Raw genomic sequence first — 14,219 nt, 5'->3', positions numbered from 1 at the left:
GGTGCTGGCTTGGGATCCTAGGATCCTGGGTTCGAATCCTGGTCGATCGCTGAATTAACGCCAGGGGGGTTGACTCAGCTTGTCATCCTTCCGAGGTCGGCAAAATTGAGTACCAGCTTGCTGGGATGAATGATCACGGTGTGTACCCCAATTTAGGTACACCGTATCCCTGCGCATCGTAAGAGCGTGACCAAGGGTTGGCGCCAGGAAGGGCATCCGGCCATAAAAACATTGCCTCAAACAGGGAACCATGATTGTCATGGGGCCCGCAAGGCTAACCCCCTGCTCTAGCGGGGAAAATGGCCTTAAAACGATCATTCTTTCATTCATATACACACACACACATATATATATATATATATATATATATATATATATATATATATATATATATAGTTACGTTTGTGGGGGGCAGGCAGTGATTACCTTAGTCCAGATAGAAATGCATAGTAAGTGTGCTCCGACTGTTGTGAAGAAGAAGAAACCCCATGTAATAAGTAGGAAATTTGTGTAGACCGTATGTCGTGGAAGAGTATCTTCGTCCCCATGAGGGGTAAATTAATCCCCTGTATGTAATTGCCTCCGTAATCTTTTCCTGTGTTCCTTATGACACCGCACTACACACCACAGCCAAACAAAGCAATCGACACCATAATTAGTAACACTAATTAAAAACCAACCAGAAACCAGGCATCGAACACTACCGCTGGTGCCGCAGCCGCTATATCACCACCTCAATCAGGCAGGGCCGTGGAGCCATGCCCCGAAGGGCAATGATTGGTCCAGGATTGATTGTGAAAAAGATTGCTAAGATGGGACTCGCTGATAGGTGCGGACACGGAGACGTTGTGAGATGATGTCAGAGCGTTGACTTTCAAGGAACGCTCGGCTGACATTCTCTTCTTCTCGTTCTGGATCCCAGAGCAAAGTCGCATTTTTCTGCTCTTGTGCAAGGAAGATTCATCACGAACAGTCATGGCCCGACCTTTTGTCTCTTTCGTCTTCTTTCGCTTTCCTCGTGGCTTTCTTTCTTGTGTTGCGGTGCTCCGGAGGAGACATTCTTAAAGAACTGGGAGATATACGGTGCCCTCTTGGGCGAGGGACATTCATTGGGAGCAGCCACGATTTTGTATCTCTCGGTTGCTGGATCCAGTGGTGAATGGTCCTGTTCCGACATCTTCATCGTGAGGAGGAGGAACTGCGGACCAAGAACCGCTGTTTCCTGAGCAAAGACGAGTGGACAGGCACGGCCTGTTCGCTTCGGGCACAAAGCCAGAAGTGAGCGGAGCGCGCGCCGAGGCCTAGTTCGCACCCACTGAGTGCAGCCTGTGGTTTTCGCGGGCAAGGACGTAGAGGCCTCGGATGATTTTTGACGATTCCTGACGAGGTTCAAGAGCTGCTCAGAGCTAAGTGCCACACAAACCCATATTTATTTTCAGTTATATTTCCCTTTGTCTGTATTTGGGTCTGTATGGGAGCGCTCCAATTAGGAATTTATTGTTATCGTGCATTATTTTGTGACCGGCATTTTCTTTAATAAAACCGGTATTTTTGTACATTTTAATTCCGTGTCGGTTTGAGTCGATTTATTGCAGGGTCGAGGACGTCGGTTGGACTCGTGAAGGTAAGCTCTTCGGCCTCCCCCCATGCACGTATTCTCCGTTATCATTGAATTGAACGCCTCGGAGTTAAAGCTAGTTTGGTCATCAGTGTCACCCTGCGGTGTTCACTACAAGGTAGTCACACGACAATATATTCGTTATTTATATGTATACATTTTTTACATTGATTAAAAGCTCATAGTCGAGCTTGTACATATATGCCATGCATGACAAACATTAATAGATACCATATTAGTGTGCAATCGATAAACAGACACGAGATGGACCATTGATTCAGATGGAAATGTTTTCTCGCTTAGATTACAAAAAAAAAAAAAAAAAAACTTTGTAGAGCTGAAGTCACGCACCCCCATGCTGGTTTTAGAAATGGCCCACTTGAAAATGGCCTTTATAAATTGGCAAAATTGAATTTTTAAAATGGCTTATAAAAGATTGCCAGCAGAATGGCCAACTCCTACGACCCCTTCCAGCAACTCCAGGATGCACATGTTGTTCTGGTTCATGATTAAACTCCTAAAATCGTAGAGGCTTCCTGCACGCTTCAACTGTTTTGTTTGCTTCTGCCCTCTATGGACCTCCCTTTCTGGGGCCATTCTATCCCACTGTGCCATCCAGGGCTTCCAGCAAAGGGTGCACCACCATCTCATGTCATTGCACATTCTTACTCAAAATCTTTATTTCCTCCATTAACCACCACCTAAACTAACACTCGTACTTGCAGGTTGCTGTTTCTTCTGCTCCTCCCGATCTTTTTTTCCTGTTCATTTATTTCTGCTCAACTGTCAGTTCATACTGTGACGGTTGTGAGCCAAAGATCATTGAGCACCCCAAACAACCAGGGTGCGAAGGGACCAGAGGGAGAAACATAGGGCAGAGCATGCAGGAGGCGAGCATGCATGAATCCCAAACCATTGGGCGGCTACAAGACCAGACGGTTGTAGAAGGTGTGTTGGGGCAGGCAAGGAAGGCCAAAGCACATTCACATAGATTAAAGCTAATTATGCCTTAGAATTCTGTTTAGCAATTAAGATTTGCCATATTCATTTAGATAGATATGTGTTATGGATGTGAGTTAGCTTACTTAAGTCCATGCTATATTCCCCTTTACATTCTGGACTCTATTGATTTCCCACAAGCAACACACGCATGCACACAGATAATGACATCCCCACATCATTCACTTTCACCGAGAACTTGGTGCGATTGGCATTAGAAGAGGTTGGCAAGGGTCATAATCAACCTCCCCCAAGAGGAAGCAATCCAGCAAACGTGACAAGTGAGCACCACATTCTCACCCCTCCCCACTTCCCTGAAAACCCCTGCAAAGGCCCCCGCTTCACCAATTGGACTCCATTGCTGGGCAGAGGGACAGGATCTAACCAATCACCAACAGGGGGTTGGGGGTGGGGACGGCCCCAACCTCCCCGCTAGTTCTGCACTAATTGAGTGGAGGGTGGGGGAGGGGGGGAGAAGGTTATCAAAGTCATGGAACGGGGGTGGGGGGGGGGGGGTTTGGAAATAAAGGGAGAGACCTGGGATGGCCAGGATCTCTGCAGATATTCCAATACAGATTCCAACAGATTGGGATCAAGATCCGTAGATCATACAGACTCAGATCAGACGTAGATCAAACAGGAAATTAGAGCTGTCTCCCTCGACATATCACGTGCCTTCGATACGGTCTGGCACCCCGCTCTGCTCACCCAACCCTCCTCCTTTGGTATCCATGGAAATCTCCACGCATGGCTGGCGGACTTTCTCTCTGGTCGTAGTCAACGTGTGGCCCTGAATGGGTTTCTCTCATCTCCTCTTCCTGTTCAGGCTGGAGTTCCCCAAGGCAGTGTTCTGGGCCCTGTGCTTTTTCTGGTCTTCATCAATGATCTCTCTGACTCTCTTGAAAATCCTCTCTATCTCTTTGCTGATGACTCCACTCTCTGCCGCTCCATTCCTCATCCCTCAGATCGACAGTCTGCAGCCTCCTCACTCTCTGCAGACCTGGACAAAATCACAGACTGGGCAAACAAGTGGAACATGTCTTTCAATCCTGACAAATCTCACACTCTTACGATGTCTCTCCGAAAAGACCGACTGGACAACCCTCCCATCTACTTTCTGAATAATCCTCTCCAAGAAGTTCTGTCACTCAAGCTTTTGGGTCCCACTATCTGCCATGATCTTTCCTGGGAAAACCACATTTCCAAGCTGGCCTCCAAAGCCAGTCGCCAACTGGGCATCCTCCGTCGTGCGAAGTCCTTCCTTGGCACACCTGAGCTCCTCACCACATACAAGGCTTTCATCCGCAGCTCATTGGAATACTGCTCTCCCCTCTGGGCTGGTGCTCCTGCCTCACACCTAGCTCGTCTTCATGCTGTTGAAACCAAAGCGTTCAGAATCATTGGAATCTCCCGCGATGACGCTATCTCCGAGGGCCTTTCACTTACTCACCGCAGGCAGGTTGGTGGTCTTTCCGTCTCCTACTGACTCCTCTCCGGCCTTGCTCCCCCAGCTCTCTCTGGGCTCTGTCCACAAAATATTCCTGCAGGTCGCACAAGATCTGCCTGCAACCCTCATGGTTAAACTGCCAAAATCAAGACTCTCTGCTCACCTTCACTCCTTCATTCCTCTTTTCTCCCACCTCTGGAACAAACTCCCTCACTCTCTTCAATCCCACTCCTCCCTCCAGGTCTTTAAAACGGCTGTTCACCACCATCTCTTATCTTCCCCAATCCAAAACCTTGATCTTTTCTACCCCCACTAATTTCACCCCAAATCCACTTTTTTGAGGTGCCGACTTCTTTCCTGGAAGTCCTTTGTGTCCTTGCGTTTTATCCCTATCCTGCCTCCCCCCAGGCCCTCTCCCTCCCACACATCTCCCGATGTCCCTGCTCTCAAATGTTGTGTTTGTGTGCTTCCTCCCCTTCTCTCCCCATCTTGTCGACTGCTCCCCTTTTGATATACTTTGTTTGCTTGTTTGTTTGATTTGTTTGTTTGATAAATGTTAGCTCTTTCACAAGCCTCGACTCCGTATACAAAAAAAACAAAAAACTCTGGGAGGCAGATTACGTGATATACACTTCTCCACTCGCTTGCTCGTTTCAACCTCGCTTAAGACGCTTCTGGCCAACCCTCTTTCTGACTTTTCTCTTTGACTTTCCTCTTCTTCACTTTCCGACGTTCTTTGCCTTGCTGACTTTTTGACTCGCTCTTTCGTATTCTTCGCGGCTGCCCGGCAGACCTTTGCCACAGCCCGGCTGTCATTACACCACCCATCACAACAGAGCTGCCCGCATCACCTCGCATCACCAGCCGATATTTCCACTCGAGCTACGCAGTCCATCACATCAGCCAAATATCATTGAGTGTTCCAGACACTGAAGTGCATGGAAGAAGTTTCGGGAACTGAGTGGCGTGCTGACGAGGAGGGGAGTGTCGTTGAAGCTGAAGGGAAAGGTGTATGCTGCATGTGTGAGAAGTGTTATGATTTATGGGAGCGAGACATGGGTAATGAACGTAGAGCAGCAACGAAGGCTGGAAAGGGTGGAAATGCGAATGGTTCGGTGGATGTGTGGAGTATCGTTGAGAGAGGGGAAGACAAATGATGAATTGCGAAAGATGATGGGAATAGAGCCTGTGATGGATGCTGTGAAGAGAAACAGTTTGAGATGGTTTGGTCATGTGTTGAGGAAGGATGAAAGTGACTGGTTGAGAAGAGTGATGGAAATGAATGTAGAAGGAAGTAGAGGACAGGGAAGACCGAGAAAGACTTGGCTAAAGATGGTCGAAGAAGAATTGCGGGCAAGGGGGTTAACAAGGGGAGATGCAGAAAATAGGGCAAAATGGAGAAGATTGTCATGGGGACCGCAAGGCTAACCCCTGCTCTTGCAGGGAAAATGGCCTTAAAATGCCTGTTGTTCCAGACAACTGGGTGCGAACGAAGCAGAGGGAGAAACACAGGGGAGAGCGGGTGGGAGGCGAGCCTGAACCACGAACCATTGCTTTTCTGCTTTCCTGTAACAAACAAATGAAAGATTTAGCATTATATCTTGACGTATCCGGCTCGGGTTTGATCGGAGCTAGCACTCCTGGGGGTAATTATCCCAGGTGGTTAATTGGTCTTCTATGGACAATATGGTGTGATGCATAATATTGGTTCACTTTGCCAAGTAATATTAGTTGCGCGACTGCTGGCACACGGTTCCCCAACTACTTCAATCATTTTGTCAGTATGGTAAACAGACATTGGATGCGATGTTCCAACCATTGGTGAGCGTTGTGGACGTGGTCTTTTTACCTCTGCCACCAAAGGTGGGTAGGGGTTATGTTTTCACCTCCGTTTGGTTGATTGTGAAGAGGATATCTCAAAAAGGTGTGGATGGATTTGGACGAAATTTGGTGGAGGGGTTGGGTATGTGACAAGGAGGAATTGATTAGATTGTGGTGAAGATCCGGATCTGGAGCTGGATCAGAGAATTTTTAAAGTGATTCTTCCCCATTGAGTGATAGGGCAAAAAACCATACATTGTATGGCATGATACTTCAAAAAGTTATGGATGACGTTTGACAAAACTCAGTGGACGAATTGGGTAAGTGACAAGAACAAGGCGATTCGATTTTGGTTAAGGTCCGCATCCAGATATGACCTATCGGTGGGATACAAAACGTAAACTGGTCAGCCTGGTGGAGGTGTGTGCTCTCTACAGAGTGCCATTCTAGTTACCTCCGCCAACGAAGGTGGATGGAGGCTATGTTTTCACCCCTGTCTGTCTGTCTGTGAACAAGATATCTCAAAAAGTTATGGACGGCTTTGGGCGAAATTTGTCGGAGAGGTTGGGTATGTGGCAAGGACAAATTGATTAGATTTTGGTGAAGATCCGTATTCGGATCCAGCTAATATAATTTTATAAGTGATTCTTCACCATTGGAAGATAGGGCCAAAATCGATACATAGCAGGATATCTCAAAAAATTATGGACGGATTTGGACGAAATTTGGTGGACCGGTTCAGTGTCTGACAAGAACTAATCGATTCGTTTTTGGTGAAGATCTAAATATGGATTCGGATACGAGGGTTATTTAATTTTTACATGATTCTTCACCATTGAGAGATCAGGTGAAAAGGGATATATAACACATTTTAAAAGGTTGTGGACGAGTTATGACTAAACTTGGTGGACGGGTTGGTTAGGTCACAAGACTTGGTGGACGAGTTGGTTAGGTGACAAGACCAAGCCGATTAGATTTTGGTTCAGGTCCGAATCCAGAACCGTCCTATCATTGGGATACAAAACAAACTGTTCAGCCTGGCGGAGGTATGCGCTCTACCGAGTGCCGTTCTAGTTATAAGACGTGTCAGCCTTCTGAGCTATCCAGGCCACGTTCATCACAATACGCTCCATCGCCTTACTCCTCCAGCAACCTCAATTTTATACAGAAAAAGGTGCTTAATTATGGAGAACATGTACTGGGTCTTCTGCAATTGGGCCTCAGAAGGTGCAGAAGTTTCTGGCAACCCTCACCTCTGATTATGCAACAGGGCCAGATAGCATCAGATCACATATGCTGAAAACCTACTCTGCTACTCTTGCATATCCTCATTCTGCTTTGTTCACACTATCATTTTCCCTCAGTCATCTTCCATGTACTTGGAAGATAAATAACATCACTGCATTATTACATAAACATGGTGCAAACACCGATCTCCTTAACTACAGACCTATCAGCTTACTTCTAATCATCAGCAAGGTAATATAATCCATCATCGCAGTTGACATCAAATCCTACCTTTTCTCCAACAACCTAATCTGAGACCATCAATTCAGATTCGTAACCGATCAATCAAGCCCGGACATGCTGCTTCAACTCTCCCAACAATGGACGGAGACATGAGATCAGGGTCATCTCTCTTGCAATTGATATAGCTTTGCTCTCCAAATGCTCTGCCTATGGCATTCAAGGCAACCTCTAGTCATGGCTAACTAACTTCCTCTACTCTCAACGGGATCCTCTCATCTCCTCTCCCAGTTAAGGTTGGAGTGACCCAATTAGGGTAGTGTTTTGGCCACAATCCTATTCCTACTCTAAATTTCAGGTCATTCCCCATCCTCTCTGATTCTCTGGAAAATCCTCTATTTCTTTGCAGATGATTCCACCCTCTGGCATAACATCCCTCATCTTTCAGATAGGCAAGCAGCAGTCTCTACACTCTCTGCAGACATTTATAGAATCATGAGCATTTGGAATATATCCTTCAAGCCTGACTGACTCTCCGAAAGGATCATCCGGCAAACCTCCCCATCATTCTTCCCTCTAGGGCTTAAAACAGCTGTTCACTACTATCTCAGACTATTCCCTATCCACAACCATGATATTTTCTAAACCCATTAACCTTTCCCAAGACCACTTCTGTGTTTTTAGGCTTTGTTTCCACTTCTGTGATTGAGAGTTTGCGGATGTCTCCATAATGTTCCCCCCCGGGTGCTTCCATCGCCCTCATTCTTCCCCACATCTCTTATTTCTCCAAGTCTCCCTCTATTTTGTCCTTCAACCCTGCTGTTGGAGTGTTTCCACCCCCCATCTCTATGTGCTGTTATCTCCTGGTCGAGTGTTCCAGCTCCTCCATGATTCTCAACACTATATACCTGTACAACATACTGTATACGTGCCATATCAATTTTAAATATTGTTATGGAATCACCATTAATGGGTAAATTAGGGGGTAGGCAATCAGGTAGATATTTCTTAATTGATGTTAGATAGCATGTTATGCAAATCCCCATCCCTCCTTCTTATCCCTCCCTTTGTATTGTAAAATTAAAGTTGTATTCTTTTCTGATACCTCGACATGGTGTTCGAGTCATCTTCATATCCACCCCTCCTCCTTCATGCTTAATTCGATCAACATTGGTGACACGTTGCATATCTGGTCGTTAAATTTATTTACAGCGTGGATTTAGTGTGTGTGTCCCCAAATTCAAATCGCATCATCGATCGGTCAACCACTGTAACACTCGTTGTCAGGAGTGGGTTTGAACCCAAATTTAAATAGACTCACAACATTGGTGTTGGGGTATTTAACATTTAAAAAAAAGGAGTTAACCTTTTTTTTTTTAATAGGCTAGATATAGGGCAGATTCATGAGGAGTGGGACTGAGTGAGAGAGTGTGCTCGTGTGCGTGAGATGTGTCTGAACCAAATTGTAGATAGACGTTGTGGGTATGCAAAAGAGGAGAGTGACTAAGTACAGCAAACCCTGATGAAAGGAGTCTCCAGCCAAGTTGTTAGACAGAAGGGTTTCGCTGATTTTGCACTGGGAACTGCGGCTGTTGGTTATTGGGCAAGTAAAAATGCTAGGTGAGTGTGCAAGTGCTAGATGAATATTCCCTTGTTTGTCTGTCTTCGTATATTGCATTGGAGAGCCATGCGAGGAAGCCTGAGTCAGGGTCACATTGCGCAGGTAGCTAAATGCACTGAAATACGTGTGCTGAGAAGAGATGACCATGTCTACATTGTCTAGAGAGGACCAACATGCTAGGCAGGGGTTAAGTTGGTCAGTAGGACTGATAGTATAGTTATTGAATGCAGAAGTTAAAGAAAAAAAGAGATGTTTGTTTTTGAAAGAACTCGTGTTTGGAGAAGGTTCTCCCCTCAGCACCATCACATGTGTTAGAGCCACTGGTAGGGGAATTGGTGGGATAATTGGATGGTGCGAGGATCCACCAAGTCCAAAATTAATAGTTTGGGCAAATCCCTGGTCGGTCACACTTCCCACCAGCTAGCATGGTGAGGTCTCACCGTGTTAGTCCCATTGGTCTCCATGTGCACAATGCTTCCTCCTGAGAAGTGGATAATAACATTTTTTTTCTTTTAAGTTGGTTGTACTCTCTGCTGCCGGCCTACCATGCCATCAGCCGGCATGCCAGATTTCTGCCAGCTTGCCTGCCATATCCTCATCTGCCACCACAATCTTGCTCCCTGCCTGCCACCACCATATGAACCATAAAACGTTTGAACTTTTCAAACTGGACCCAGATCCATGAACAATGTTATCTTTATTGGATGAGCTTTTGCATTACGAACTTTGTGGAAATGTGGTTGGCATTTTGCCACTCCATATTCAGCATCATTTGAGGTGCCGTGTGAAACAGTCATTCAGAGTGGTGCTGCAAGTGGTGAACAGCACCAATCAAAGCACCCTTCCCGAGAACAACAAGGAATGTGGTTCGCCTGAACACCATCCCCCCAACCTGCGTGCTCTATGCACCGGGCAAGATGGAGGAGGCCGGCACATACAAGCCGGGAGATCAGGACACCGCTGAAAGGGGAGATCTCCTTCCCCTTATCACCTCATATCTCATATTCTCTCTTTCCCCGCCCCTGTCCCTCCTATCTCATGCGATTGTGTGACAAGCGATAGCTGAATTTGTTTGGTGATGCGGTCCGTCACGTTATCTGTTCTTTTATGCTTACCCATCGAGTTTTCCCTTTCCCCATTTTTATTGGAAAATAAATCCTGTATCTTTTCTGATACCTCACCATATTGTTCGAATCACCCTCATATTCTACCCTCACCCCCCTGCCCCCCATGACAAAATTTGATCAGCAGTATTGATGACTGAAAATTTGGCCGTTAAAATTACAGCGTGCACTTAGCATGCACGCGCAAATTCAAATCACCTCAGTCACCTCAATTCGGTCAACTGCTGCAACAACATAATTTTCAACTGAAGTGGCATTCTCAAGCGAGATGTTGTTGCCGATCGTCGTTTACTGGCTTTTTGGTATTGTTCCACTCATTGTCAGGACATGTGATAAATCTGCAACACGGGGATCAATCTTGAAAGATAATCTGCACTCCACAGAAGCGCAAGGATCGATGGTGTAATAGTTAGAGCATCCGCTCCGAATCAGGGAGGTCGGTGGATTCATACCAAGGACTTTAAAATGACGTGTGCTGTTTGCTTCAGCATTTAATAGGTTGAGAGCATGGACAATCCCCATAGGCTGGCATCCATGAGTGAAGTTGCTGGTACCCAGAGTACTCCGGAAAGTGGTGGCACTTCCCCCAAACTCTGTGTCTGTGTCCTGTGTTATATCTCATGTATTTGTCTGCATGTCCTTATGTTTGTGCGAGATGTGTGTGAGTATGTGCAGCAACTCCACTATGAGCCTCAGATATTGTTTAAAAAAAGAAAGAAAAGGCATTGAGACTCTTTCAAATTCCAAGGACTCGTTGACAATAGGAACACGTTCTTTGACATGAATAAAGAATGGCCGGTAGGTGTGCACAGTGCACGCACAGTTTGTAGCGAACTCAAAACTTTTTGATAAATGAGTGGTGAGAACACTTCCCTCAAACAGAGGTGGAAGTTTGTGGAAGAAAGGTGAGCCCATTTATTATCGGCGATGCTGCATACCCTATAGCGCCATGGCCTACTAAACCAAACCATGAATCAGGACCACAGCCTGATGTTCAAACTTTAACCATAAAAGTATCCGATCCGTGCTTGAATGTGCATGGTAAACATACGTAGATGGTTGAAAGGATGCTTCTCTGTGGTATCAAAAAACACTGATTGCAATCATGAAAATACAATAGATGTCTTTGAACCACGAGGAGACTTCTTTGGAAAAAATAAAAAAACGGTTTGGGGAAATGCTGGAGGAAAGGATGGAGATGCCAATCGTTCCGTTGGCATGGAGCCACGGACGGAGGCAGACTCAGATCCGGGCTGCTCTAGTCAGATACTTTTCCACCGTGTAATTTGATTTTTTCAATATGAAAGGCTAATCACTTTGATCATTTAAACATTTTCTTCTTCGGATATAAAAAAATTGCATGAAATATTTCCCTGGTTCATGAAAAAAAACATGTAGATTAATTTGGGCTGATTCAAACACACAAGGAGTGGGAAATGATCCACATACTTTCTCACAAACAATGACCTCTGAAAAACATTGATCCAAACATCACTGTTAAATGTATAAAAGAAAAACCAATTGGTAATTAACGCATTTTACTTTGTTTAAATACAGACTTTGTTTTCTCACTAATAACGCACTTGGATACAGTAGCGATTATGCCAATACCCCTAAAGTGAGTTGAGGGAGATCTTCATCCTACGGTGGACTAAAAGCATGCTGATGGGAATGAATGAAGGAATACAGGTGTGTCATTGGTTGTCATCTACATACGTAGGTTTCAGAAGGTGGAACGGAGCCCGACCCAGTGTAGAAGTATCACCTCCATTCCAGAACAGTGTGTGTGTGTGTGTGTGTGTGTGTGTGTGTGTGTGTGTGTGTGTGTGTGTGTGTGTGTGTGTGTGCGTGTTGTTATCTCCAAATGCGGGTTTCAAAAGGTGGAACGGAGCCCTTCCAGGTCTCAATGTATCCATCTTTGTGTGTGTTTGTATATGTATGAGTGTGCGCACGTATATGCGCATGGGTGTGTGTGTGTGTGTGTGTGTGTGTGTGTGTGTGTGTGTGTATGCAAATTGTTTTTGCCAGCTATCCTCACACGTGGGTGAGTCTCAGAAGATGGAATGGAGATCTACTAGGTCTCAAAGTATCCACCTCTAAGTGTGTGCGTCTGTGCGTGTGTGTGCATATATACCAGTGATTTCCGTTTTGGGTGTGTGGACCTCTTTCGGAGGCCCCAAATGATCTGCACACTACCATCGTGACATGTGATCACAGTGACACGATTACAACATCAGCATGATTAACCACCGACATCCATAAATTGTTTCAGACGTGCGATGAGTTTCAGCGTTTGACATCCTTTGGCAATCCGAGGAAGGTTAATGTTACTTTTTCCCCCTTGTTGGCCCCCGTCGATGTCCTCGGGGTCCACAGACCACAGGTTAGGAACGAGCGATGTCGACATCAGAAGATAATAAATATATAAACAAAGAAGTATCTGCTGTGTTATCAAATGTCCATCACGATACACTGCAGAAAATAAAAAGGTGACGTGTGGTGCGGCATGTGACTGGTGACGTCCCTTGGAGACAAAGGCAAAGGGGTGACGATACGTAAGAATATTCCCAGTTACAACTCAAATGAAAAGTTCCTTTTGAAAGCCTTAAATGGAACCACTTGAAACTGCTAACACGATTAATTATGAAGATTTGACTTTGATATCCTCCAATCGGAACTAGACGGTAGCATTATCACGACATAGGTATGTAATCAAACCAGGATTATTGCGCGTCAGTCACAAACGTCATATTGGTTCATGTGTCATATTTTGTGCAACCAATGAACGACAAATAAACAAATACATATGTGTTCGAACATCGATCCAGCTATAAACCGCAACACAGGTATTTCACCTGCAGGGTGGTACGTGTGTGGATCTTCTCTCCGACCAACATTAATCAGGAGGACCCGTCGGCCGAGCACTTTCACGATCTATCAGGCAGACAGGACCCCCGGCTTAATGTCCTCCTGATGGAAGGTGCACACATCGACGCCTCACCCTGCATACGGAATGCCAGACTGACGGGAGCCGAGTTATGATTCGAACCCAGAATAGACATATCAGAGGCAAGCACACATACCTCGAAACCATCTCCTACCTACCAACAAACTCCTTCATGAATTATTTAAACTAGCAACGGTACCCGCCCTATGGGCGGGGCTTCAATTTGGAAGCCCAAATGAAAAGGCAAAATCTTACTATAATTCACCAAATGTCCGTCTGTCTGTCTGTCTGTCTGTTCGAAGGTACCGTAAAAACTGCTGAACCGATCGCAAATATATTTTGGGTGAGTAATCCTGGGATCTCCAGGAGTAAAATAGGCTATTTAGTTTTCCCAATTTCAGCTTTGGTCTCCAGCATTCTCAGGTTTGGACTCCCGCATAACATTCGCATTCGCATAACGTTCATTGTGACGATGTTCTCATTGTGACGATGTATGTGTTCACGGTAGTGTTTGACGTGATGGTGTGAACGTAATTTCGTAATGTTTTTCGTTTCGTAATCCTTTAATGAACGTTTAATGTTTGATGAACGTTTAATGCCCTTTGATGTCCGGGGCAGAACGCGCGCTACACTGGACGGGCCAGCGTGTACCTTGCCCTTCGCCATCAGGCTCGGGTAAACCGCTGAGCCCCATCCGTGATGGGGACTGGGGCTTGAGACAGTCCCCATCACGGATGGGGCTCAGCGGTTTACCCAAACTTGACTGTCTAGAGGAAGTAAAAGTCGTAACAAGGTTTCCGTCGGTGAACCTGCGGAAGGATCATTATCGGGACAACATGAGAGCGAGCGAGACGCGCGACGTACGTGATCGTCCATGTACTGTTTAGCCATGTACTGTTTAGCCATGTACTGTTTAGCCATGTACTGTTTAGATTTTGATGATTTGCATGTGATATGATTAAACGGATGTTTATATTAATCGTTTAAAATAAAAAAGCCTTCAATTTCTGATATTTTACCTTTTCATTTGAGCTTGCCAATTGAAGCCCCGCCCTTAGGGCGGGTACCGTTGCTAGTATCAGAAATTGTTGCACGTTTATGTGTGAAGAGTGCGCGCCGAATCTGTAACACGAAAGCAGCCGCTACACCTGTTTCTCAGTCGCTTTGCATACGCT

At 45.6% G+C, this 14,219-nt stretch overlaps 1 protein-coding gene across 6 annotated transcripts in view; it reads right to left on the bottom strand.

Annotated features, from left to right (window-relative positions):
• GLCE (glucuronic acid epimerase) overlaps positions 1-14,219 on the bottom strand; it is a 90,561-nt gene that overhangs the window by 59,788 nt on the left and 16,554 nt on the right. For 2 of the 6 annotated variants that reach the window (XM_068107964.2, XM_068107962.2), the window contains exon 2: positions 12,953-13,118. The exons of 3 other annotated variants lie outside the window; for them this stretch is intronic. The gene's annotated coding sequence lies outside the window, so the exon portion shown is untranslated. The remainder of the gene's footprint in view (positions 1-12,952; positions 13,119-14,219) is intronic. One more of the 6 variants, XM_068107966.2, reaches the window with a different exon arrangement.

This window comes from Myxine glutinosa, chromosome 2 (genome assembly GCF_964187855.1).
Source record: "Myxine glutinosa chromosome 2, kmMyxGlut1.1, whole genome shotgun sequence".
Taxonomy (NCBI): domain Eukaryota; kingdom Metazoa; phylum Chordata; class Myxini; order Myxiniformes; family Myxinidae; genus Myxine; species Myxine glutinosa.
This window is presented reverse-complemented; position numbering and strand designations above follow the sequence as displayed.